Raw genomic sequence first — 26,423 nt, forward strand, 5'->3', positions numbered from 1 at the left:
CAAAGCCAGCCGGCTTAACCAGGATGTAGAGATAAAGCGATGCTGTTCGCTCTTGTCTTTGTGTAGTGGTGATAACTGCTAGTGTTTCCCTCCCTGGCCTCCTTCTTAAGGTGGTCTTGTAAGATATATACCCCGGTTTGTGTTGCGAACACCAACAACACTTGAGTCTCAGAACAACATTTCTGTTCTGGATGACTTAACGCCTGTGTTTTTTTTCATCTACGCATGAGTTTCTCGAGGCAGTTAAATGGTAGTGAGGGTCCCGACCTAATGGTTCGGTGTAGTGAGAGGGAGTGTTTGGAGGCGACGGTGTGTTGTGAAGGGACGTTATGAGATGGTGCGAAGGAAGAGGTGTTATGAGAGTAATCAATTCTAGGCAAACGTAACGGTAAATTGCCCGGAGACACTGCCAGTGTTCCATGAGAGGTTTAAGAAACACAATAGGTTTACTGATAATGAGGAAAGCAAACTCATCCTACGCCTTACAGACATCACTCACGCTTGTCTAAATTTTCACATATCTGAATATGATTTCCCACATTTTACAGAATTTCTCTACACCTTAATAATTCCATCTGCCTTTAATTTTCCCTCACTTCCCAAGGTGTAACTAACATTTCTTAGGCCATTCTAAATCTCTACTACGTCTGTGTGTCATCCGCGCCTGTCTAAAATCCACCACAAAACTTCAGACATCCATGTCTGAACATGGAGTCCATTCTCCTCCTTGTCTTAAAATAGAGTCCATCGATTTCCTTGGTCTAACAGGGAGTCCATTGGCTTCGATTTCTTAACAAGTCTCGGTAGGCATGTGTCAAATCTTCCTATACCATACTACGTCTACATACTACGTCTACGTAAGCTTTCCCATGATATTTCTAAACTTTCCTGAGTCTCCCTAAAATTTCTCCAGGAATGTCTAAGTCTCACCACATCAGATTTGCATAAGATTCTTAAGGGTCTGCTGAAACCTCTCCTCAGTGGTGTAGTGGTTGGCGTTACTGACCTTGACAAATTCACGGGCTACCCAGGGTCGACAGACAAAGAGGCCACATTCGTTCACACTCAGTCTCTAGCTGTCATGTGTAATGCACCGAAACCACAGCTACCTATACACATTGAGGCCCTACAGATCTTTCTATGGTTTACCCCAGACGCTTCACATGCCCTGTTCCAGTCCATTGGCACCACGTCGACCCCGGCATACCACATCGTTCCAATTCACTCTATTCCTTGCACGCCTCTCACCCTCCTGTATGTTCAGGCTCCGATCGCTCAAAATCGTTTTCACTCCATCTTTCCACGTCCAATTTGGTCTCTCGCTTCTCCTCGTTCCCTCCACCTCTGACACATATAACCTCTTTGTCAATCTTTCCCTACTCATTCTCTCCATGTGACCAAAACATTTCAATACACCCTCTTCTGCTCTCTCAACGATACTCGTTTTATTTCCACGCATCTCTCTTACCCTTACATTACTTACTTGATCAAACCACCTCACACCACATATTGTCCTCGAACATTTCATTTCCAACGCATCCACCCTCCTCCGTACAGCGCTATCTATAGTCCATGCCTTGTAACCATACAACATGCTGGAACTACTATTCCTTGAACATACTTATTTTTGCTCTCCTAGATAAGGTCCTCCCTTTCCACACATTCTTCATTGCTCTCCCCCACCCTGTGATTCACTTCCGATACCATGGTTTCATTCGCTGCTAAATTCACTCCCATATATCTAAAACACTTCACTTCCCCAAGTTTTTCTCCATTCAGACTTACATCCCAATTAACTTGTACCTCAACCCTACTGAACCTAACAATTTGCTCGTATTCACATTTACTCTCAACTTTCTCTTTCATACACTTTTCCAAACTCAGTCACCAACCTCTACAGTTTGTAACACGAATCAGCCACCAGCGTTGTACCACTGGCGAGCAACAACTGACTCACTTCTCAGGCCCGCTCATCCACAACAGACTGCATAATCACCCCTCTTTCCAAAACTTGCGTTTACCTCCTTACCACCCCATCCATAAACAAATTAAACAACCATAGGGACATCACACACTCCTGTAGCAGACCGATATTGCCTGGGAACCTATCACTCTCCTACCTTTTCACTTCTTCTAGCAACTTGCCTCCCACACAATATACTCTTAAATCTTTCAACAAAACATCTTTCTCAACTCTACCGTATGCCTTCTCCAGATTCATAAAAGCTACATACATATTCATCTGTTTTTCTAAGTATTTCTCACATACATTCTTCCAGCCTCCCGCTCCCACCCCCTTTAGTCATCTACGACACGCGGGGAATACACGAGAAGTATTATTTCTCACCAGTCTCTAGGCATAATATATATATATATATATATATATATATATATATATATATATATATATATATATATATATATATATATATATATATATATTTTTTTTTTTTTTTCTATTATTATTATACTTTGTCGCTGTCTCCCGCGTTTGCGAGGTAGCGCAAGGAAACAGACGAAAGAAATGGCCCACCCCCCCCCCATACACATGTATATACATACGTCCACACACGCAAATATACATACCTACACAGCTTTCCATGCTTTACCCCAGACGCTTCACATGCCTTGATTCAATCCACTGACAGCACGTCAACCCCGGTATACCACATCGCTCCAATTCACTCTATTCCTTGCCCTCCTTTCACCCTCCTACATCTTCAGGCCCCGATCACACAAAATCTTTTTCACTCCATCTTTCCACCTCCAATTTGGTCTCCCTCTTCTCCTCGTTCCCTCCACCTCTGACACATATATCCTCTTGGTCAATCTTTCCTCACTCATTCTCTCCATGTGCCCAAACCACTTCAAAACACCCTCTTCTGCTCTCTCAACCACGCTCTTTTTATTTCCACACATCTCTCTTACCCTTACGTTACTCACTCGATCAAACCACCTCACACCACACATTGTCCTCAAACATCTCATTTCCAGCACATCCATCCTCCTGCGCACAACTCTATCCATAGCCCACGCCTCGCAACCATACAACATTGTTGGAACCACTATTCCTTCAAACATACCCATTTTTGCTTTCCGAGATAATGTTCTCGACTTCCACACATTCTTCAAAGGCCCCAGAATTTTCGCCCCCTCCCCCACCCTATGATCCACTTCCGCTTCCATGGTTCCATCCGCTGCCAGATCCACTCCCAGATATCTAAAACACTTCACTTCCTCCAGTTTTTCTCCATTCAAACTCACCTCCCAATTGACTTGACCCTCAACCCTACTGTACCTAATAACCTTGCTCTTATTCACATTTACTCTTAACTTTCTTCTTCACACACTTTGTCCAAACTCAGTCACCAGCTTCTGCAGTTTCTCACATGAATCAGCCACCAGCGCTGTATCATCAGCGAACAACAACTGACTCACTTCCCAAGCTCTCTCATCCCCAACAGACTTCATACTTGCCCCTCTTTCCAAAACTCTTGCATTCACCTCCCTAACAACCCCATCCATAAACAAATTAAACAACCATGGAGACATCACACACCCCTGCCGCAAACCTACATTCACTGAGAACCAATCACTTTCCTCTCTTCCTACACGTACAAATGCCTTACATCCTCGATAAAAACTTTTCACTGCTTCTAACAACTTTCCTCCCACACCATATATTCTTAATACCTTCCACAGAGCATCTCTATCAACTCTATCATATGCCTTCTCCAGATCCATAAATGCTACATACAAATCCATTTGGTTTTCTAAGTATTTCTCACATACATTCTTCAAAGCAAACACCTGATCCACACATCCTCTACCACTTCTGAAACCACACTGCTCTTCCCCAATCTGATGCTCTGTATATATATATATATATATATATATATATATATATATATATATATATATATATATATATATATATATATATATATATATATATATATATATATATATATATATATATATATATATATATATATATATATTTATATCCCTAGGGATAGGGGAGAAAGAATACTTCCTACGTATTCCCTGCGTGTCGTAGAAGACGACTAAAAGGGAAGGGAGCGGGGGGCTGGAAATCCTCCCCTCTTGTTTTTTTTTCTTTTTTTTTTTCCCCAAAGAAGGAACAGATACGGAGGCCAGGTGAGGATATTCCCTCAAAGGCCCAGTCCTCTGTTCTTAACGCTACCTCGCTAATGCGGGAAATGGCGAATAGTATGAAAGAAAAAAAGATATATATATATATATATATATATATATATATATATATATATATATATATATATATATATATATATATATGTGTGTGTGTGTGTGTGTGTGTGTGTGTGTGTGTGTGTGTGTGTGTGTGTGTGTGTGTGTAAGCGTATGTGTGTGTGTGTATGTGTGTGTGTGTATGTGTGTGTGTGTGTGTGTGTGTGTGTGTGTGTGTGTGTGTGTGTGTGTGTGTGTTGTTGACTGGTTAATAAGGATATTCAGTGTATGTATGGTTCATGGTGAAGTGCCTGAGGATTGGCGGAATGCATGCATAGTGCCAATGTACAAAGACAAAGGGGATAAAGGTGAGTGTTCAAATTCTAGAGGTATAAGATGATTAGGTATTCCAGGGAAATTACATGGAAGGGTATAGACTGAGAGGGTAAAGGCATGTACGAAGCATCAGACTGAGGAAGAACAGTGTGGTTTCAGAAGTGGTAAAGGATGTGTGGATCAGGTGTTTGTTCTGAAGAATGTTTGTGAGAAACACTTAGAAAAGCAAGTGGATTTGTGTGTAGCATTTATGGATCTGGAGAAGGCATATGATAGAGTTGATAGGGTTGCTTTGTGGAAGGTATGAAGAGTATATTGTGTGGAAAGTAAGTTGCCAGAAGCAGTGAAAAGTTTTCATCGAGGATGTAAGGCATGTGCACGAGTGGGAAGAGAGGATAGTGATTGGTTCTCAGTGAATGTCGGTTTGCTGCAGGGGTGGGTGATGTCTCCATGGTTGTTTAATTTGTTTATGGATGCAAGTACTTTGAATAGAGGGGCAAGTATGTAGCCTGTTGTGGATGAGAGGGCTTGGGAAGTGAGTCAGTTGTTGTTCATTGATGATACAGCACTGGTGGTTGATTCGGGTAAGAAACTGCAGAAGTTGGTGACTGAGTTTGGTAAAGTGAATGAAAGAAGAAAGGTGAGAATAAATGTGAATAAGAGCAAGGTAATTAGGTTCAGTAGGGTTGAGGGACAAGTTAATTGGAAGGAATATTTGAATGGAGAAAAACTAGAGGAAGTGAAGTGTTTTAGATATCTGAGAGTGAATTTAGTAGTGGATGGAACCATGGAAGCGGAAGTGAGTCACAGGGTGCGGTAGGGGGCAAAGGTTCTGGAAGCGTTGAAGAATGTGTTGAAGGCGAGAACGTTATCTCGGAGAGCAGAAATGGTTGCGAGGCATGCGCTATAAATAGGGTTGTGCGGAGGAGGGTGAATGTTTTGGAAATGAAATGTTTGAGGACGATATGTGATGTGAGGTGGTTGAAATTAAGTAAGTAACGAAATGGTAAACCCTCCCCCTATGCGCGCGCGAAGTAGTGCTAAGAAAAGACAACAAAGGACACATTCGTTCACACTCAGTCTCTAGCTGTCACGTGTAATGCACCGAAACCACAGCTCTCCTTCCACACCAGGCCACACAAAACTATCCATGGTTTACCACAGACGCTTCACATGCCCCGGTTCAATCTATTGACAGCACGTCGACCCCGATATACCATATCGCTTAAATACACTCAATTTCTTGCTCGCCTTTCATCCTCCTGTGTGTTCAGGCCCCGATTGCTCAAAATCTTTTTCACTCCTTCTTTCCACCACCAATTTGGTCTTCCATTTCTCTTCGTCCCCTCCACCTCTGACACATATATCCTCTTTGTCAATCTTCTCTCATTCATTCTCCCCATATGATCAAGCCATTTCAATACACCCTCTTCTGCTCTCTCAACCACACCCTTTCTTTTACCACACATCTCTCTTACCCCTTTCTTTACTTACTCGATCTAACCACCTCACACCACATATTGTCCTCAAACATTTCATTTCCAACACATCCACACTCCTCCGCACAGCCATATAACATTGTTGAAACCACTATTCCTTCAAACATACCCATTTTTACTCTCCAAGATAACGTTCTCGCCTTCCATACATTCTTCAACGCTCTCAGATACTTAGCTCCTTCCCCAACCCTGTGACTCACTTCCTCTTTCCTTGGTTCCATCCGCAGCTAAATCCACTCCCAGATATCTAAAAACTTTACTGCCTCCAGTTTTTCTCCATTCAAAAATACCTGCTAATTAACTTATCCCTCACCCCTACTGAACCTAATAACCTTGCTCTTATTCACATTTACTCTCAGCTTTCTTCTTTCACATACTTTACCAAACTCAGACACCAACTTCTGCAGTTTCTCACCTGAACCAGCCACCAGTTCTGTATCATCAGCGAACAACAGCTGACACTTCCTAAGCCCTTCCATCCAGAACAGACTGCATACTTACCTCTCTCTCCAAAACTCTTGCATTCACCTCCCTAACAACCCCATCCATAAACAAATCAAACAATCATGAACATCACGCACCCCTGCCGTAAACCGACATTCACTGGCAACCAGTCATTTTCCTCTCTTCATACTCGTACACATGCCGTACATCCTTGATAAAAACTATTCACTGATTCTAGCAACTTACGTCTCACACCATATGCTCTTGATACCTTCCACAGAATATCTCTATCAACTCTAGCATATGCCTTCTCCTCATCCATAAATGCTACGTACAAATCCATCTGTTTGTACGTAATTTTTGCACGTATTTCTCACATACATTCTTCAAAGAAAACACCTGATCCACACATCCTCTTCTACTTCTGAAACCACACTGCTCTCCCAAATCTTATACTCTGTACATGCAGTTGCCCACTCAATCAATACCCTCTCAAATAATTTCCCAAAAATACTCAACAAACTTATACCTCTGTAATTTAAACACTCACCTTCATCCCTTTTGCCTTTGTACAATGGCACAAAGCATGCATTTCGCTAATCCTCAGGTACTTCAGAATGTACCATACATATATTGAATATCTTTACCAACAAGCCAACAAGACAGTCACCTCCCTTTTAAATCAATCCCACTGCAATACCATCCAAACCCGCTGCCTTGCCGGCTTTCATCTTCCACAAAGCTCTCACTATCTCCCAATCTCCCTGACCCTTTCACTTCGCACACCACCTCGACCAAAACACCTTATATCTGCCAATGTATCATCAAACACATTCAACAAACTTCGAAAATACTTACTCCATCCCCTCACTTTACCACTACTTGTTTTACCTCCCCATTAGCCGCCTTCACTTTCCCATTTGTTCTCGTCTTACGCACTTTATTTACCTCCTTCCAAAACATCTTTTTATTATCCCAAAAATCTAATGATACTCTCACACCCCAACCTCATTTGGCCTCTTTTTCACCCCTTGTACCTTTCTCTTGACCTCCTGCATCTTCTTTTATACATGTCCAAGTCATTTGCACTACCTCCCTGCAAAAATCGTCCAAACGCCTCTCTCTTCTGTTTCACTAACTATCTTACTTCTTCATCTCACCACTCACTACCCTTTCTAATCTGCCCACCTCCCACCTTTCTCATGCCATAGGCATCTATTGCGTAAGCCATCACTGCTTCCCTAAATACTTCCCAAGGCAGATAAAACCACAAAGAAACGGAAACTACGAAGTTTCAAGCGCTTTCGTATAATTACATCGTCTGGCCTGAATACAGATAGACAGGGTGAGAATATAATATACCAGCCGCCACTGAGTGGAGCAGGCAAATGAATGAAGAAACAGGTGAGTGGATCAAGGCACAGGTCACCCTTAAGGACCTAAACTCTCTCACGTTATAAACTTCGGTGAACTTATGTTTTGGGTGACATATTCATATTTTTTTCACTTATACAGCAACCTAATATATATATATATATATATATATATATATATATATATATATATATATATATATATATATATATATATATTTTTTTTTTTTTTTTTTTTTTTTTTTCATACTATCCGCCATTTCCCGCGACAGCGAGGTAGCGTTAAGAACAGAGGACTGGGCCTTTGAGGAAATATCCTCACCTGGCCCTCTTCTCTGTTCCTTCTTTTGGAAAATTAAAAAAAAGAAAAAAAAAAAATCGAGAGGGGAGGATTTCCAGCCCCCCGCTCCCTTCCCTTTTAGTCGCCTTCTACGACACGCAGGGAATACGTGGGAAGTATTCTTTCTCCCCTATCCCCAGGGATAATATATATATATATATATATATATATATATATATATATATATATATATATATATATATATATATATATATATATATATATATATATATATATATATGTATATATATATATATCAACATTTTGATTCATACTGATATTTCTGCTGTATTTGATAAGAGACAATTCAACAATATTTCTATCAGTTACAGAGTTTTTGTATGTGATAACCTTTACGCTGCTCCAGTCAGTTTGATTATCAAAGTCTTTGAGGTGGAGAGATAATAAATTAAATTCTTGACTATACCTAACTTAGTTCTTGTGCTGTTTCACCTTAACCTTGATATCAAGAACCTATCCTGTTCAATGCAAAACTGATCACACCCTTTATAGGGGATATTGTACACACAACCCTTATGGGAAGTTATAGGATTTTTGATAAGATTACATTAATACTAAAATTTTTTTCAACAAAACGGAAACATTAAGTAGTTGTTAGAATAGCGTAATACTGGCAAGTTTTTGTTCACAAATGATTCTTTAGGTTGAACATTGAAAAAAGACTCTGTCGTTAATGAAATGGCCTTCATTAGGGCATTTTGTTGTACATGTGTTCTCAGCCAATATAGAAAAATCATTGAAAATTCTTCAACGGTTTGCGATAATACAGCGAGCCAGAGTAACAAGGTATTTGGTTCTCACGAGAGAGAGAGAGAGAGAGAGAGAGAGAGAGAGAGAGAGAGAGAGAGAGAGAGAGAGAGAGAGAGAGAGAGAGAGAGAGAGAGAGAGAGAGAGAGAGAAGCATGGAAAGCGTATCTAATCCCTATTGCTTGTCTGTTTGTTAGTTTTCAGTCCCCATACTATCGATGATAGCGCCAGATTATAGATCGGTGTATATAGATCTTTTTTTTCGTGGAGGTGATTCACAAAAGGGACTATCTTTTTTATAGGGATTTTTGCGGATATCTCGGGCGGGATTTCATGCTGGATCCACCACCCACCATTGGCTAGCCTAACTGCCTCAAAAGACCAGTGGGGAATTGCGTCCTTTGTTCTTGACTCACAGTTATATGAACCTCTTGTATACCTATCGAGGGAGAGACTGTGTGTGTGTGGTGGCCCAGCTATGGGACTTAAGCCCTTCATTGCCAGGTTGGGACCCAATAACAAGACAATACCACTGCTGAATACGACGTTAAAACCGCTGAGCACGACGGCGCGACCCTTGGATGTGATGGCTCTGACTCTTGACCTCATCTTTGCTCAAGCCAAAGGCTTTGCAGTCATATCCAAAAGTCGCAACATTGTGCTCAGGAGGTTAGGAGGCGACCCTAGTGAGATGTTGACGCTACACTACATTGCTGCTGGACGCACGAGCGTCCACCTTACCTGACTCATTGGAAGAGTTAGATGCCTCAACCTTACAGGGCTTGGAGGAGTGGTAGAAAGGAGTGAAGGAACACCTCCTCCTTAGGTTAGGCTGGGAGGAGTGATAGACGGGAGTGAAGGAGGAACACAACATCACCAGTGTCACCAAGCACCGTCCTCGTTCTCCTGTTGTTGGCAGGAGTTTGAGACCATCGGCTTTAGGCACAATAACCAACGTAGTCGAGACGATTACTATCTTGATCCTTCCGCTTACTGTCCTTGCTCAGTGCTGTCGTGATTGCCAGCGAAAGCTGTTTGTGTTGCTTCTCGAACCGAGAGAATGTTAAACCCAAGGCAGCGCAAGGTCACTTGGGAATCCTTAGACCCCATTGGAGTCCTTACAAGGATATGATACCTGATATACAATGAGGCCTCTAATATTAGCAGCCAGTGCCTTCTATATCTGACTACGTCCATGCCCTTATGTGGAACGAGAGTCAGGTTTGTGTCTGCTCTAACACTCGTTATTGTATGTCTGGACTCGTATTGTAGCCTCAGGTGATGGAACGTGCTTCACCCGTATCCCCAAAAGTGTCCTCCTACTTTCCTTCCTGGACTTTGAGGAAGGTGCAGTGCTTCTTGTTCAGTCCATGGAGGTCCTGTGGGGGGTCTTTTAGTGAGGAGGTCAAGGTTACTGGTACAAATGTTTGAGGTCTTTAAACCCTTGATATCGACGGCTTGACTCTTTATCATGACCAGGGCTTTGACCTGAACCTTCACGGTCAGATGAAGGATTACGGCCATCGTACCTAAGGTCGTGCAGTGGTGCTTAAGGGTATTACCATCATTATAAAGTGTCTTACCATCTAGCTTAATAATTGTGCTGTCGTGTTTAAGGGTCGTATCATCGTGCTCAAGGGTTGCACCATCAAGATAAAGCATAAAGATTAATGGTCGTGCTGTCATGCTCAAGGGTCATGCCATCGAGCTCAAGGGTCATGCAGTCGTGCTCAAGAGCTTGTTGAAGAGGTGAAGCTCCTAGATTAAAGCACTTGGACTCAAAGATGAGCCCTAATATTGAAAACTTGCTAAGTGAGGCTGGCCACTTTGCCTGCACTCAGAGACGAATCTCTCAAAGGTGGTCTGCAGCAGTCATGAGCTCATCCATGGCAGTCCACAGCCGTGACAAGGCCGTCACAGGTTGTCTGCAGTAGTGACGAGTCCCGCAAAAGTAATCCCAGCAGTGAAGATTTCCACGGATTCCCTCGCAAGTCACCCGCACCAGTGGAGAGTTCGTCACAGCAAACCAAAGGTGTCGTCCTGGACTCAATCGACTGGAGTGCTTGCCAATATCCTTACCTGGGCAATAGTGAGGAGCTCCAGCCGTTGAAACTCCCATTCTTACTTTCTTGCTGCCAGAAAAGTGCACTGAATGTTATTTTGGTAAATACTACTAAGGATTATTAGATTTGTGATCACCACGGTCGCTGGGTCATTCTTGAGTCCGGAGCGACAGGAAGAGTACAGAGTCCATAGCTATAAGAGTATCTCAGTACAGGACCTCTGTCATGAGGGCTGCTTCCGTGGAAGTGTCTCCGTGTCTAGTGCAATCTGGTTATGCCAAAACGTTGTTCCCTGGCTTATATTTCTATACTTCATCTTTCTCTCCGTCCGGACGATTACATCGGGTGTTAGAGGTGTAAATCATGAATGATAACAGGGTGACCTTCTTGACGAGTTGATAAAACAATCAAAGAGCATCCATCGCGCTGTGGTTGGTATTGCGACCGCATGGGTCCGAGTGGAGGAAAAAGCAGGCAGGTGGTTTATAGCATATCCAGATAACATCATTATCATCTCTACGGCTGGTGGATCAATAGGTACCTGGCGTAAGCTGTAGGGACTGTATACATGAGTGTATGTATAGTATCAAAAAGTGGTTTACACATATGGTTAAAAGAATGGATAACACTAGTGTAAACCTTTACCCCTATAACGTACAAACAGTGATCACTGGCGGTAATCAGTGGTGGTTCAAATACGACTCTTTCGTCTGCCGGCGAAAAAAGAGATTTTTGGCGTCATGAAACCTATCAAACCTCACTAAAAGCTCCGTAAATAAGGTTCTCAGATACCACCGAAACAATTGCAGAATGCATCCATAGTACCATAGTACAAAGGCAAAGGGGATAAAGGTGAAAGCTCAAACTACAGAGGCAATAGTCTGTTGAGTGTTCCCGGGAAATTATATGGGAGGGTATTGATTGAGAGGGTGAAAGCATATACAGAGCATCAGACTGGGGAAGAGCAGTGCGATTTCAGATGTGGTAGAGGATGTGTGGATCAGGCGTTTGCTTTGAAGAATGTATGTAAGAAATTCTTAGAAAAACAGATGGATTTGCAAGTAGCATTTATGGATCTGGAAAAGGCATATGATAGAGTTGATAGAGATGCTCTGTGGAAGGTATTAAGAGTATATGGTGTGGGAGGTAGGCTGCAAGAAGCAGTGAAAAGCTTTTACCTAGGATGTAAGGCATGTGTACGAGTAGGAGAGAAGAGAGTGATTGGTTTCCAGTGAATGGTGGTTTGTGACAAGGATGTGTGAAGTCCCCATGGTTGTTTAATTTGTTCATGGATGGAGGTAAATGCAAGAGTTTTGGAGAGAGGGGCGAGTATGCAGTCTGTTGGGGATGAGAAGGCATGGGAAGTGAGTCAGTTGTTGTTCGCCGATGATACAGCTCTGGTGGCTGATTCGTGTGAGAAACTGCAGAAGTTGGTGACTGACTTTGGAAAAAGGGTGTGAAAGGAGAAAGTTGTGGATGAATGTGAATAAGAGAAAGGTTATTGTGTTCGGTAGGGTTAAGGGACAAGCATATTGGGGTGTAGGTTTGAATGGAAAAAAATTGAAAGTTAAGTGTTTAGATATCTGGGAGTGGAATTAGCAGCATATGGAACCATGGAAGCGGAAGTAAGTCACAGGGTTAGGGAGTGGGTGAAGCTTCTGAAAGCCATGAAGAATGTGTGGAAGGAGAGAACGTTATCTCGGAGAGTAAAAATGAGTATGTTTGAAGGAATAGTAGTTCCAACAATGTTATACGCTTGCGAGGCATTAGAGTAAGGAACCAAGAATGTGTCTACAAGATGCAATGACAAATTCGATTGCAACAGGGCAGAACGTGAGGCGTAGAAAGGAGCTTGTGTGTCCCGTGTAGCATGTGTGAATATTGACGACGTGCTTCTGGCGTGATTGACTCAACGCTGTTGTAGGAAACGCGAGCACGGACGGACTGACCTGACGTGGAGGACTTCGGGCCATTGCTTGTCCAGACACACTCGCGCCCATAGACCGGCTGCCGTCTAACCACTAAAAATCCAGCTACGACCATGTGTTATACAATTGAACTTTCAGCCTAAGAGAACAAGGAGCCCCGTGCAATTGAGAATTAGGATGTTTATTTGCTATTAGCATTTGCGTTAGGATGCATACTACATTATACCTGATACTGTGAGTAGCCTTAGATATTTAATAACGAGTAAGCGTCCGAGGACCCATGCATAATGATTATGTTAGCAGTGTTGCAACCAGTTAGATATTAAGATTCCAATCACTGCGTGCTTACGCACTCTTACATGTCAGGTTATGTGTACCCATGTCATCCCATTTAGATATCAAATGTAAGAAGGTTATTGGCTTTTCCTTAACCCACAGGAAAAAGTGAGTAGGCCGAGTATGCTTGGCAGTCCATTGGCCTAGTTGGGTCATTAATGTCTGGATTAAGGGGTTTTACTTAAACCATGGCTTAAACCATCAACTCTCAGACACTAATCTCTAGCAAGTACTACTAGCAATGATAACGCAACGACAATATACTTGTATTCTCTCTTGTATCCATCTTATCTTTATTTTATGTTATTATTTTGGGTAGTATTCCTTAATGTACTACGTTTTTTTATAGATTCGGAGAATGATGTCCATCTTCTGTTCCTATACTAGGTTATTGACATCATTTTTGTTGTGTGGATTATCATCAAAGTATTGTAAGAATTATAGTTATTACTTTTCTGTATAAAGAAGCGCTTATTATGTTAATAGTTTTGGGGGCTGGAGGTAAATTGCCGAAACGCAGATTCGCTCTCTCTGCACTGGTTTTTCTATATAATCTGGTAGTATTAGCCCTTATTATTGTCATCTGTTCTCGATTAGTAGTTACAGCGAGGGATAAGGGTATAAGCATTATTTTCAGAAGGAAATAGAGCAGTATTTATGAGTAGATGTAAATTTCAGATTTAATGAGCATAAATGTTTCACTGAGTGGTCAGTCCGCTACGGCAGGCGTCCATCTTGTGTTCGGATCATAATTTGTATTTTGCTGTTACTTGAAAGTTATTGTCTTGTTGATTGCTTTTTAAGGTATTAGTGATCCTGACCTATTTACTTATTGAAATATGATAAGTATAAAGTTGGTTCCGGTGTTGACAGATGTCATTTTTTACTTCTATTTAGAGGTAGCGGTGTTCGCATAGCTTTGTTCATCAATCGAAACAGTTATCTCAGGACATAAACTTGGGCTAACGTGTTAAGGATTCGAGACCCACTGTAGGCGGTTGGGATTTTGATATGGTGGCCTGTCCGGGAGTTTGATTGTGCTATTATATGTGTGCCATTGTACTTATTGTGTGGCCAGGTCAGGTTAGTTATTGTGTTGTGCGCTAAAAAAGAAAAAAAGTTTTGAGTGCAAACTTGCATGATCTGTAAATTGAGGATATATATATATATATATATATATATATATATATATATATTTTTTTTTTTTTTTTTTTTTTTTTTTTTTTTATACTTTGTCGCCGTCTCCCGCGTTTGCGAGGTAGCGCAAGGAAACAGACGAAAGAAATGGCCCAACCCCCCCCCCCATACACATGTACATACACACGTCCACACACGCAAATATACATACCTACACAGCTTTCCATGGTTTACCCCAGACGCTTCACATGCCTTGCTTCAATCCACTGACAGCACGTCAACCCCTGTATACCACATGACTCCAATTCACTCTATTTCTTGCCCTCCTTTCACCCTCCTGCATGTTCAGGCCCCGATCACACAAAATCTTTTTCACTCCATCTTTCCACCTCCAATTTGGTCTCCCTCTTCTCCTTGTTCCCTCCACCTCCGACACATATATCCTCTTGGTCAATCTCTCCTCACTCATTCTCTCCATGTGCCCAAACCATTTCAAAACACCCTCTTCTGCTCTCTCAACCACGCTCTTTTTATTTCCACACATCTCTCTTACCCTTACGTTACTTACTCGATCAAACCACCTCACACCACACATTGTCCTCAAACATCTCATTTCCAGCACATCCATCCTCCTGCGCACATCTCTATCCATAGCCCACGCCTCGCAACCATACAACATTGTTGGAACCACTATTCCCTCAAACATACCCATTTTTGCTTTCCGAGATAGTGTTCTCGACTTCCACACATTTTTCAAGGCTCCCAAAATTTTCGCCCCCTCCCCCACCCTATGATCCACTTCCGCTTCCATGGTTCCATCCGCTGACAGATCCACTCCCAGATATCTAAAACACTTCACTTCCTCCAGTTTTTCTCCATTCAAACTCACCTCCCAATTGACTTGACCCTCACCCCTACTGTACCTAATAACCTTGCTCTTATTCACATTTACTCTCAACTTTCTTCTTCCACACACTTTACCAAACTCAGTCACCAGCTTCTGCAGTTTCTCACATGAATCAGCCACCAGCGCTGTATCATCAGCGAACAACAACTGACTCACTTCCCAAGCTCTCTCATCCCCAACAGACTTCATACTTGCCCCTCTTTCCAGGACTCTTGCATTTACCTCCCTTACAACCCCATCCATAAACAAATTAAACAACCATGGAGACATCACACACCCCTGCCGCAAACCTACATTCACTGAGAACCAATCACTTTCCTCTCTTCCTACACGTACACATGCCTTACATCCTCGATAAAAACTTTTCACTGCTTCTAACAACTTGCCTCCCACACCATATATTCTTAATACCTTCCACAGAGCATCTCTATCAACTCTATCATATGCCTTCTCCAGATCCATAAATGCTACATACAAATCCATTTGCTTTTCTAAGTATTTCTCACATACATTCTTCAAAGCAAACACCTGATCCACACATCCTCTACCACTTCTGAAACCGCACTGCTCCCTTCAAGAGCCAGGACTTGAACCCAGGACCCTTTGCATGATAGCTGGGAACGCTACGCACTCTGCTATGATAGCCCGTAATAGGGAAATGACGATTCGATTACAAGTAATCGAATACCTTTCGTCTCACATCCGTAAGCAACGGGGTCTAGACCGGTCATATCCCATCAGGCTCACATTACCAGCAGCTACCATTTTACAGAACCATAATGTACAAACGTGGAGGTATATATGAATACGAATATAGTGCATATAACCGCGCACTTTCACAGAAGACATAATACCCTCCAGCGGCGAGGAATCGAGCCCAGACATTTTGCGTGATAGTCGAGAAAGCTAACCGCTCAGCTATGATCACCCATAATAAGGAAACGGCTATTCGATTACAAGTAATCGAATACCCTTCGTCTCATCCTTGGATCGAGTCCTGGCTGTTGGAGGGTATTATGTGTTGTTTGAAAGCATGCGTTCATATTAACTATATCGTGTTCTGGTCCACATAATTAGCTTATGATAAGCTGTTTGTCGTCTTGGACAGTCACTTGTTTACCAAATGGCATCTAGCTACGTCGCTTCGTTGTATATCAACCGATTTCTTCTTGTATCTTCCCTGGTGATGTGATTATTACACGAAAGTGCATTTGGGAACTTATCGTGCTTCATTTTTTCCGTAGACTCATAGCAATATACTTGATCACGCCAAAATTGTGATCCTTTCTTGAGGGTCGACAGGAAAGGCCGTCAGTGAGATGTTATGTAGGTGGAGAAACGGCTCTTGTCAAATTTCAGTGTAAAAACACCTCAAGATCAGTTGCATTAAATGTGACTTGGAGGAAGCCTCGGAATATCCATAGTGAAATAAGAGGTACCAGGGACAGTGAAGTTAAAACTGTGTGTGGTTAGTTTTGAAAAGATTATGACTGAGGAGGAGATATCCCTGGAAGGGGATCCTAAGAGATATATAATGATCCTTATGGACACCGAAGCTAACCAAAGCCTAGCCCTCATAGAATTGCTAGAGTGGACGGCAAAGTCGTACTCTGGTGAGGAGGCTAGTGTTAGAGGGTTAGGAGCAGGACTGACCATTCTACTGCAGTCCTTGAAAGTGGATCTGTTTATGGTAAAGTTAAAGCTGGTGTGAGTGATGAGCTTATCTACGTAGTGGATGTGTTAGGAAACGATGTGGCTGGAGACAGAGGAGTTCCAGAGACAAAAATGATTGATAATCCCTTTGACCTTGTTGACTCTAATTCTGTTGATTTGTTTGTTCCTGAAATGAATGTTGATGTCGCTGTTCCTAAAACTGATAAAACAAAGTTCTGATGATGGAAATTGGAGTTCCTGACGGGAGAAATAATACGTACCTGTCAGGTTTACATTCTGTATGTGATGATTATTGTAATGTGAAGAACACTGACGTACATTTTGCTTGTGTTGTTACTAGTTCGATGGCTCAGGTTAGAGATGTAAATGATATAAGGTTAGGTGATCTGTTTGAAGAGAAGTGTGATATCAAGTTAGGTGACAAAGTGGAGTTAAAAGTGGACTATTTTCCAGATTCTAAAGTTGATAAAGATGAGTTGATAAAGTTTCCAGTGGAAGATGATAACTTGAAAGTTGGAATGAAGCAAAGAGAAATGGCCTGTTGGACGGTGGTTGGGTGTGAATAAGAAATTGGAGACCTCTAAGTGTTCCAAACTTCAAGTCACTGGGAGATGAAAAAGCAGATTGAGTTCCTCGGGTGTATATGAATAATATCGTTGCTTTATCCCGTGATTGTAGTGTATCTGGAGATTTATGAATAAAGAAGACTGTAAGTAGGCTACTGACGCATTTCTATTGGCTTGGTATTAAGAAATATGTTGCCGAACTTTGTAAGAGCTGTCTGATTTGTCAGAAAGCAGGAGATTTGAATTACGTCGTTTATATACCAGATAGGCACAAGAAGAACCAGTCATGTCCCGTTGATTTAATGAAGTCTTATATTGAGAGAAGAGTGGTATGTGTAAGGAAAGGTAGAACAGTAAGGGAAGAAGCGAGTTTTGGATGTGTAAATGTTGTCGATGAAAAATTTGATGGTCCAGATGATGTTATGCAGAGTAGATGTGAAGATGAAACGTTGAAAAACTTTAAGATATCGAGCAAGTTAGAGAGTAAGCTTGGACATTTGGACACTGCAGAAAGACGTGAAATTGTGGAAATCATAAATGAGTACAAGTCATTATTTCCTAATGCCTCCAGAAGAACGAGCGTTATAATTCATGATGTAAAAGTAGAAAATGCTTCTCCAGTTAAATCACATCCTTGCCGAGTGAGTCTGAAGGAAAGGGAGATAATCAAAAGAGAGGCAGAATATATGCTCGAGCATGATTTGAAAGAACCAGGTAACAGCCCTTGGAGCTCACCATGCGTGTTAGTTCCTAAACCAGACGGTTCTTACAGATTTTGTACAGACTATAGGAAGATCATCAATGTGACCAAAACAAATTCATATCCTGTTCCTAGAGTCGATGAATGTATTGATCAAGTGGGAGATGAGAGGCTTTAAGTTCGATTTGTTGAAAGGATATTGGCAGATGGCAAAAGCCATCTCAGCATTTGTAACCATGGTTGGGATATACCAATATAAAGTGTTGCCATTTGGCATGATGAACAGTGGAAGCTGTTTTCAGATATACTGCAGTACTTGAAGTGTTGCTTGGCCTTGAGAATTGTTCTGTATATATTGATGATATTCTGTTGTATTCTAGGGAGTGGGATGAAGACGTGCCCTTGCTTAGGAAGGTGTTTGGAAGGTTAAACAAGGCAAGTCTTACTGTAAACTTAGGTAAGAGTGATTTTGTGAAAGCCCATGTTGTGGACTTAGGTCATGTTGTGGGACAAGGAGAAATACGACCGGTTAATGCAAAAGTTGAATGCATAGTAGCACATCCTGCTCCCTCAAACAGAAACGAGTTATTGAGATTCCTTAATATGAGTGGTTATTACAGAAGGTTTTGTAAACATTTTACCACTGTTGCATTACCATTAACGAGGCTGTTGTCAAATAAGGTAAAATATGTGTGGGATGACAACTGAAATGATGCTTTTGCTATGATTAAACAAATATTAATTAGTACTCCAATTTTATATACTCCAGATCATGAAAAACCATTTAAATTGTATGTGGAGGCTAGTGGTGCCGGTGCTGGCGGAGTGTTAAGGCAGAAGAAGCAAGGCATTGATCATCCATAATGCTTCTTTTCTAAAATGTTTCTTCCGTATCAAAGAAATTTTAGAACATATGAGAAGGAAACTTTAGCTTTGATTTTGAGTTCAAAGAATTTGATGTTTATTTGAGAGGGTTAGGAAAATCCATTTTTGTTTTTACGTATCATAATCCTCTAATGTATTTGTACAATATGATGGATGCTTAGCAGTTTTTCGTCATGTAAGAGGGAAAGATGATGTTGCAGCTGATGCATTGTCCCGCATACCCGCTAGTCATGAGTCAGCCTTTTTGAGGTGGGGGATGTTATGTATTTCCTTTTTTTCATACCTTCAAAAGAAATGTTTTTCTGTTTTGGGTAGCATCCCTTAATGTACTATTAGGTTTTCTCAGATTCAGAGAATTATGTAAATCTTCCATTCTTTTATTATGTTAATATCATTTTTGTCATGTAGATTATCATTGAAGTATTGTAAAAATTATAGCTATTACTTTTCTGTATAAAGAAGCGCTTGTTATGTTGATAAAATAAACGTAGATTCGCTCTCTCCTCTCGTTGCTTGTTAGGTGACTAGACGTGCACACTGATTTTTCTATCACGTCAGGTTGTATTTGCTCTTATCATCATCTTTCCTTGATCAATTGTTACATCGAAAGATAAGATGGGAACGCTACCAAAGCCTCGCAGTTCGCTTTTCCTGCTACTATGCTAAAAGTCGGGTTCAGACCTCGCTGTTGGAGAGTATTATGTGTTATATGAATAATGCACGTTTATATGCATTATATTTGTGTTCATATACCTCCACGTTCGAGAGTAAGTTTTGTAAAATTGCTGAGTACTGGTTATGTAACCCTAAGGGGATTAGACCAGTCTAGACTCCGTTACTCATGGATGTGACACAAGGGTGATTCGATTACTTGTAATTAAAGAGTAAATTCTCTATTAGGGTCGATCATAGACTAGCCGCTAGCTTTCCTGTCTAACATGCAAAAGGTCCTGGGTTCGAAGCCTTGCGGTTGGAGGACATTATGTGGTCTATGAGACTGCGCGTTCATATGCTCTACATATGTGTTGGTATACCTCCGAGTTTGAGAGTAAGTTCAGTAAAATTGCTGATTACTGGTAATGTGAACCTTATGAGTTTTGACCGGTCTAGACCCCGTTGCTAACTGATGTAAGATGAAGGGTATTCCATTACTAGTAATCGAGTAGTCATTTTCCTATTACAGCCGATCATAGCTGAGTAGTTAGCGTTCCCATCTAACATGCAAAAGACACGGGTTCGAATCCTTGCTGTTACAGGGCATTATGTGTTCCATGATTACTGAGCATTCATATGCACTAAAATTGTGCTTACATACCTTCATGATTTGACAGTAAGTTCTGTAAAATTACTGGCTACTGGTAATGTGAGCCAGATGGGATTTGATCGGTCTAGACCAAGTTGCACAGGGATGTAAGACGAACGGCATTAGAGTACTAGTAATACAATAGTAATTTCCCTGTTAGATACGATCATAACCTATCCGTTAGCGCTCCCGTCTACCATGTAAAAGGTCCTGACTTTGAATCCTTGCAGTTGGAGGGCATCAAGTGTTCTGTGAAAGTGCGCGTTCATATACACTACATATATATATATATATATATATATATATATATATATATATATATATATATATATATATATATATATATATATATATATATATATATATATATATATATATATATAAGTATACTTATTCTATTATACTTAGTCGCTGTCTCCGGCGTTAGCGAGTTAGTGCAAGAAAACAGACGAAAGAATGACCCAACCCACCCACAGACACAGGTATATACAACCACGTCCACACACCTACATATACATACCTATTCATCTCAACTAATACATATATATACATGCACAGACATATACAAATATAAACATGTACATAATTCATACTGTCTGAGCTTATTCATTCCCGTCGCCACCCCGCCACACATGAATTGACAACCCTCTCCCCCCGTATGTGCGCGAGGTAGCGCGAGTAAAAGACAACAAAGGCCACATTCGTTCACACTGTCTCTAGGTGCCATGTATAAATATATATATATATATATATATATATATATATATATATATATATATATATATCTCGGAAAGCAAAAATGGGTATGTTTGAAGGAATAGTGGTTCCAACAATGTTGTATGGTTGCGAGGCGTGGGCTATGGATAGAGTTGTGCGCAGGAGGATGGATGTGCTGGAAATGAGATGTTTGAGGACAATGTGTGGTGTGAGGTGGTTTGATCGAGTGAGTAACGTAAGGGTAAGAGAGATGTGTGGAAATAAAAAGAGCGTGGTTGAGAGAGCAGAAGAGGGTGTTTTGAAGTGGTTTGGGCACATGGAGAGAATGAGTGAGGAAAGATTGACCAAGAGGATATATGTGTCGGAGGTGGAGGGAACGAGGAGAAGAGGGAGACCAAATTGGAGGTGGAAAGATGGAGTGAAAAAGATTTTGTGTGATCGGGGCCTGAACATGCAGGAGGGTGAAAGGAGGGCAAGGAATAGAGTGATTTGGAGCGATGTGGTATACCGGGGTTGACGTGCTGTCAGTGGATTGAATCAAGGCATGTGAAGCGTCTGGGGTAAACCATGGAAAGCTGTGTAGGTATGTATATTTGCGTGTGTGGACGTATGTATATACATGTGTATGGGGGGGGGGGTTGGGCCATATCTTTCGTCTGTTTCCTTGCGCTACCTCGCAAACGCGGGAGACAGCGACAAAGTATAAAAAAAAAAAAAAAAAAAATATATATATATATATATATATATATATATATATATATATATATACGTATATATATATAAATATATATATATATATATATATATATATATATATATATATATATATATATATATATATATATATATATATATATATATATATATATATATATATATATATATATACGTATATATATATAAATATATATATATATATATATATATATATATATATATATATATATATATATATATATATATATATATATATATATATATATATATATATATATATATATATATATATATATATATATATATATATATATATATATATATATATATATATATATACATATATATATATATATATATATATATATATATATATATATATATATATATATATATATATATATATATATATATATATATATATATATATATATATATATATATATATATATATATATATATATATATATTTTGTGTGATCGGGGCCTGAACATGCAGGAGGGTGAAAGGAGGGCAAGGAATAGAGTGAATTGGAGCGATGTGGTATACCGGGGCTGACGTGCTGTCAGTGGATTCAATCAAGGCATGTGAAGCGTCTGGGGTAAACCATGGAAAGCTGTGTAGGTATGTATATTTGCGTGTGTGGACGTATGTATATACATGTGTATGGGGGGGTTGGGCCATTTCTTTCGTCTGTTTCCTTGCGCTACCTCGCAAACGCGGGAGACAGCGACAAAGTATTAAAAAAAAAAAAAAAAAATATATATATATATATATATATATATATATATATATATATATATATATATATATATATATATACAGCTGGTTGCTGATTCATGTGAGAAACTGCAGCAGCTGGTGACTGAGTTTGGTAAAGTGTGTGAAAGAAGAAAGTTAAGAGTAAATGTGAATAAGAGCAAGGTTATTAGGTACAGTAGGGGTGAGGGTCAAGTCAATTGGGAGGTGAGTTTGAATGGAGAAAAACTGGAGGAAGTGAAGTGTTTTAGATATCTTGGAGTGGATCTGGCAGCGGATGGAACCATGGAAGCGGAAGTGGATCATAGGGTGGTGGAGGAGGCGAAAATTCTGGGAGCCTTGAAGAATGTGTGGAAGTCGAGAACATTATCTCGGAAAGCAAAAATGGGTATGTTTGAAGGAATAGTGGTTCCAACAATGTTGTATGGTTGCGAGGCGTGGGCTATGGATAGAGTTGTGCGCAGGAGGATGGATGTGCTGGAAATGAGATGTTTGAGGACAATGTGTGGTGTGAGATGGTTTGATCGAGTAAGTAACGTAAGGGTAAGAGAGATGTGTGGAAATAAAAAGAGCGTGGTTGAGAGAGCAGAAGAGGGTGTTTTGAAGTGGTTTGGGCACATGGAGAGAATGAGTGAGGAAAGATTGACCAAGAGGATATATGTGTCGGAGGTGGAGGGAACGAGGAGAAGAGGGAGACCAAATTGGAGGTGGAAAGATGGAGTGAAAAAGATTTTGTGTGATCGGGGCCTGAACATGCAGGAGGGTGAAAGGAGGGCAAGGAATAGAGTGAATTGGAGCGATGTGGTATACCGGGGTTGACGTGCTGTCAGTGGATTGAATCAAGGCATGTGAAGCGTCTGGGGTAAACCATGGAAAGCTGTGTAGGTATGTATATTTGCGTGTGTGGACGTATGTATATACATGTGTATGGGGGTGGGTTGGGCCATTTCCTCGCAAACGCGGGAGACAGCGGCAAAGCAAAATATATATATATATATATATATATATATATATATATATATATATATATATATATATATATATATATATATATATATATATATATATATATATATATATATATGTATATATTATCCCTTGGGATAGGGGAGAAAGTATACTTCCCACGTATTCCCTGCGTGTCGTCGAAGGCGACTAAAAGGGGAGGGTGCAGGGGGCTGGAAATCCTCCCCTCTTTTTTGTTTTTTAATTTTCCAAAAGAAGGAACAGAGAAGGGGGCCAGGTGAGGATATTCCCTCAGAGGCCCAGTCCTCTGTTCTTAACGCTACCTTGCAAACGCGGGAAATGGCGAATAGTTTGAAATAAAAATAAAAGAAAATATATATATATATATATATATATATATACATATATATATATATATATATATACATATATATATATATATATATATATATATATATATATATATATATATATATATATATATATATATATATATATATATATATATATATATATATATATATATATATATATATATGTATTTTAACTTTCTAAAAGGGGAAACAGAAGAAGGAGTCACGCGGGGAGTGCTGATCCTACTCGAAATTCAGACAGGGGTGTCTAAATGTGTGTGGATGTAAACATGATGAGAAAAAAGGAGAGATATGTAGTATGTTTGAGGAGAGGAACCTGGATGTTTTGGCACTGAGTGAAACGAAGCTCATGGGTAAAGGGAAAGAGTGGTTTGGAAATGTCTTGGGAGTAAAGTCAGGGGTTAATGAGAGGACAAAAGCAAGGGAAGGAGTAGCACTACTCCTGAAACAGGATTGGTGGGAGTATGTGACAGAGTGTAAAAAGTAAACTCATGATTGATATGGGTAAAACTGAAAGTGCATGGAGAGAGATGGGTGATTATTGGTGCATATGCACTTGGGCATGAGAAGGTCATGAGAGGCAAGTGTTTTGGGAGGAGCTGAGTGAGTGTGTTAGTAGTTTTGATGCACGAGACAGGGTTATAGTGATGGGTGATTTGAATGCAAAGGTGAGTAATGTGGCAGTTGAGGGAATAATTTGTGTACGTGGGGTGTTCAGTGTTGTAAATGGAAATGGTAAAGAGCATGTAGATTTATGTGCTCAAAAAGGACTGGTGATTGGGAATAATTGGTTTAAAAAGAGAGATATACATATGTATACGTATGTAAGTAGGAGAGATGGCCAGAGAGCGTTATTGGATTACGTATTAATTGATAGGCGCGCGAAAGAGAATTTTGGATGGTAATGTGCTGGGAGGTGCAACTGGAGGGATGTCTGATCATTATCTTGTGGAGGCGAAGATGAAGATTTGTAGAAGTTTTCAGTAAAGAAGAGCGAATGTTGGGGTGCAAAGAGTGGTGAGAGTAAGTAAGCTTGGGAAGGAGACTTGTGCGAGGAAGTACCAGGAGAGACTGAGTACAGAATGGAAAAAGGTGAGAACAAATACTGTAAGGAGAGTGGGGAAGGAATGGGATGTATTTAGGGAAGAAGTGATGGCTTTCGCAAAAGATGCTTGCGGCATGAGAAGCGTGTGAGGTAGTGAGAAGGGTAGTGAGAAGGGTAGTGAGCGGTGGGACGAAGAAGTAGAATTGTTAGTGAAAGAGAAGAGAGAGGCATTTGGACGATTTTTGCAGGGAAATAATGCAAATGGCTGGGAGATGTATAAACGAAAGAGGCAGGAGGTCAAGAGAAAGTTGCAAGAGGCGAAAAAGAGGGCAAGTTAGAGTTAGGGTGAGAGAGTGTCATTAAATTTAAAGACAATAAAAAGATGTTTTGGAAGAAGGTGAATAAAGTGCGTAAGACAAGGGAACAAATGGGAACTTCAGTGATGGGCGCTAATGGGGAGGTGATAACAAGTAGTGGTGATTTGAGGAGATGGAGTGAGTATTTTGAAGGTTCGTTGAAGTACGTGTAGGAAGAGAGGAAAGTGATTGGTTCTCAGTGAATGAAGGTTTGCGGCAGGGGTGTGTGATGTCTCCATAGTTGTTTAATTTGTTTATGGATGGGGTTGTTAGATAGGTGAATGCAAGGGTTTTTGAAAGAGGGCAAGTATGCAGTCTGTTGTGGATGAGAGAGCTTAGGAAGTGAGTCAGTTGTTGTTCACTGATGATACAGCGCTGGTGGCTCGTTCATGTGAGAAACTGTAGAAGCTGGTGAATGAGTTTGGTAAAGTGTGTGAAGGAAGAAAGTTGAAAGTAAATGTGAATAAGAGCAAGGTTATTAAGTACAGTAGGGTTGAGGGTCAAGTCAAGTGGGAGGTATGTTTGGATGGAGAAAAAGTTGAGGAAGTAAAGTGTTTTAGATATCTGGGAGTGGAATTGGCAGCGGATGGAACCATGGAAGCGGAAGTGAATCATAGGGTGGGGGAGGGGGCGAAAATTCTGGGTGCCTTGAAGAATGTGTGAAAGTCGAGAACATTATCTCGGAAAGCAAAAATGGGTATATTTAAAGGAATAGTGGCTCCAGCAATGTTATATGTTTGCGAGTCATGGGCTATGGATAGAGTTGTGCGGAGGAGGGTGGATGTGCTGGAAATGAAATGTTTGAGGACAGTATATGGTGTGAGGTGCTTTGATCGAGTAAGTAATAATAGGGTAAGAGAGATGTGAGGAAATAAAAAGAATGTGGTTGAGAGAGCAGAAGAGGGTGTTTTGAAATCGTTTGATCACATGGAGAGAATGAGTGAGGAAAGATTGACCAAGAGGATATATGTGTCAGAGGTGGAGTGAACGAGGAGAAGAGGGAGACCAAACTGGATGT

Source organism: Panulirus ornatus, chromosome 65 (genome assembly GCF_036320965.1).
Source record: "Panulirus ornatus isolate Po-2019 chromosome 65, ASM3632096v1, whole genome shotgun sequence".
Taxonomy (NCBI): Eukaryota; Metazoa; Arthropoda; class Malacostraca; order Decapoda; family Palinuridae; genus Panulirus; species Panulirus ornatus.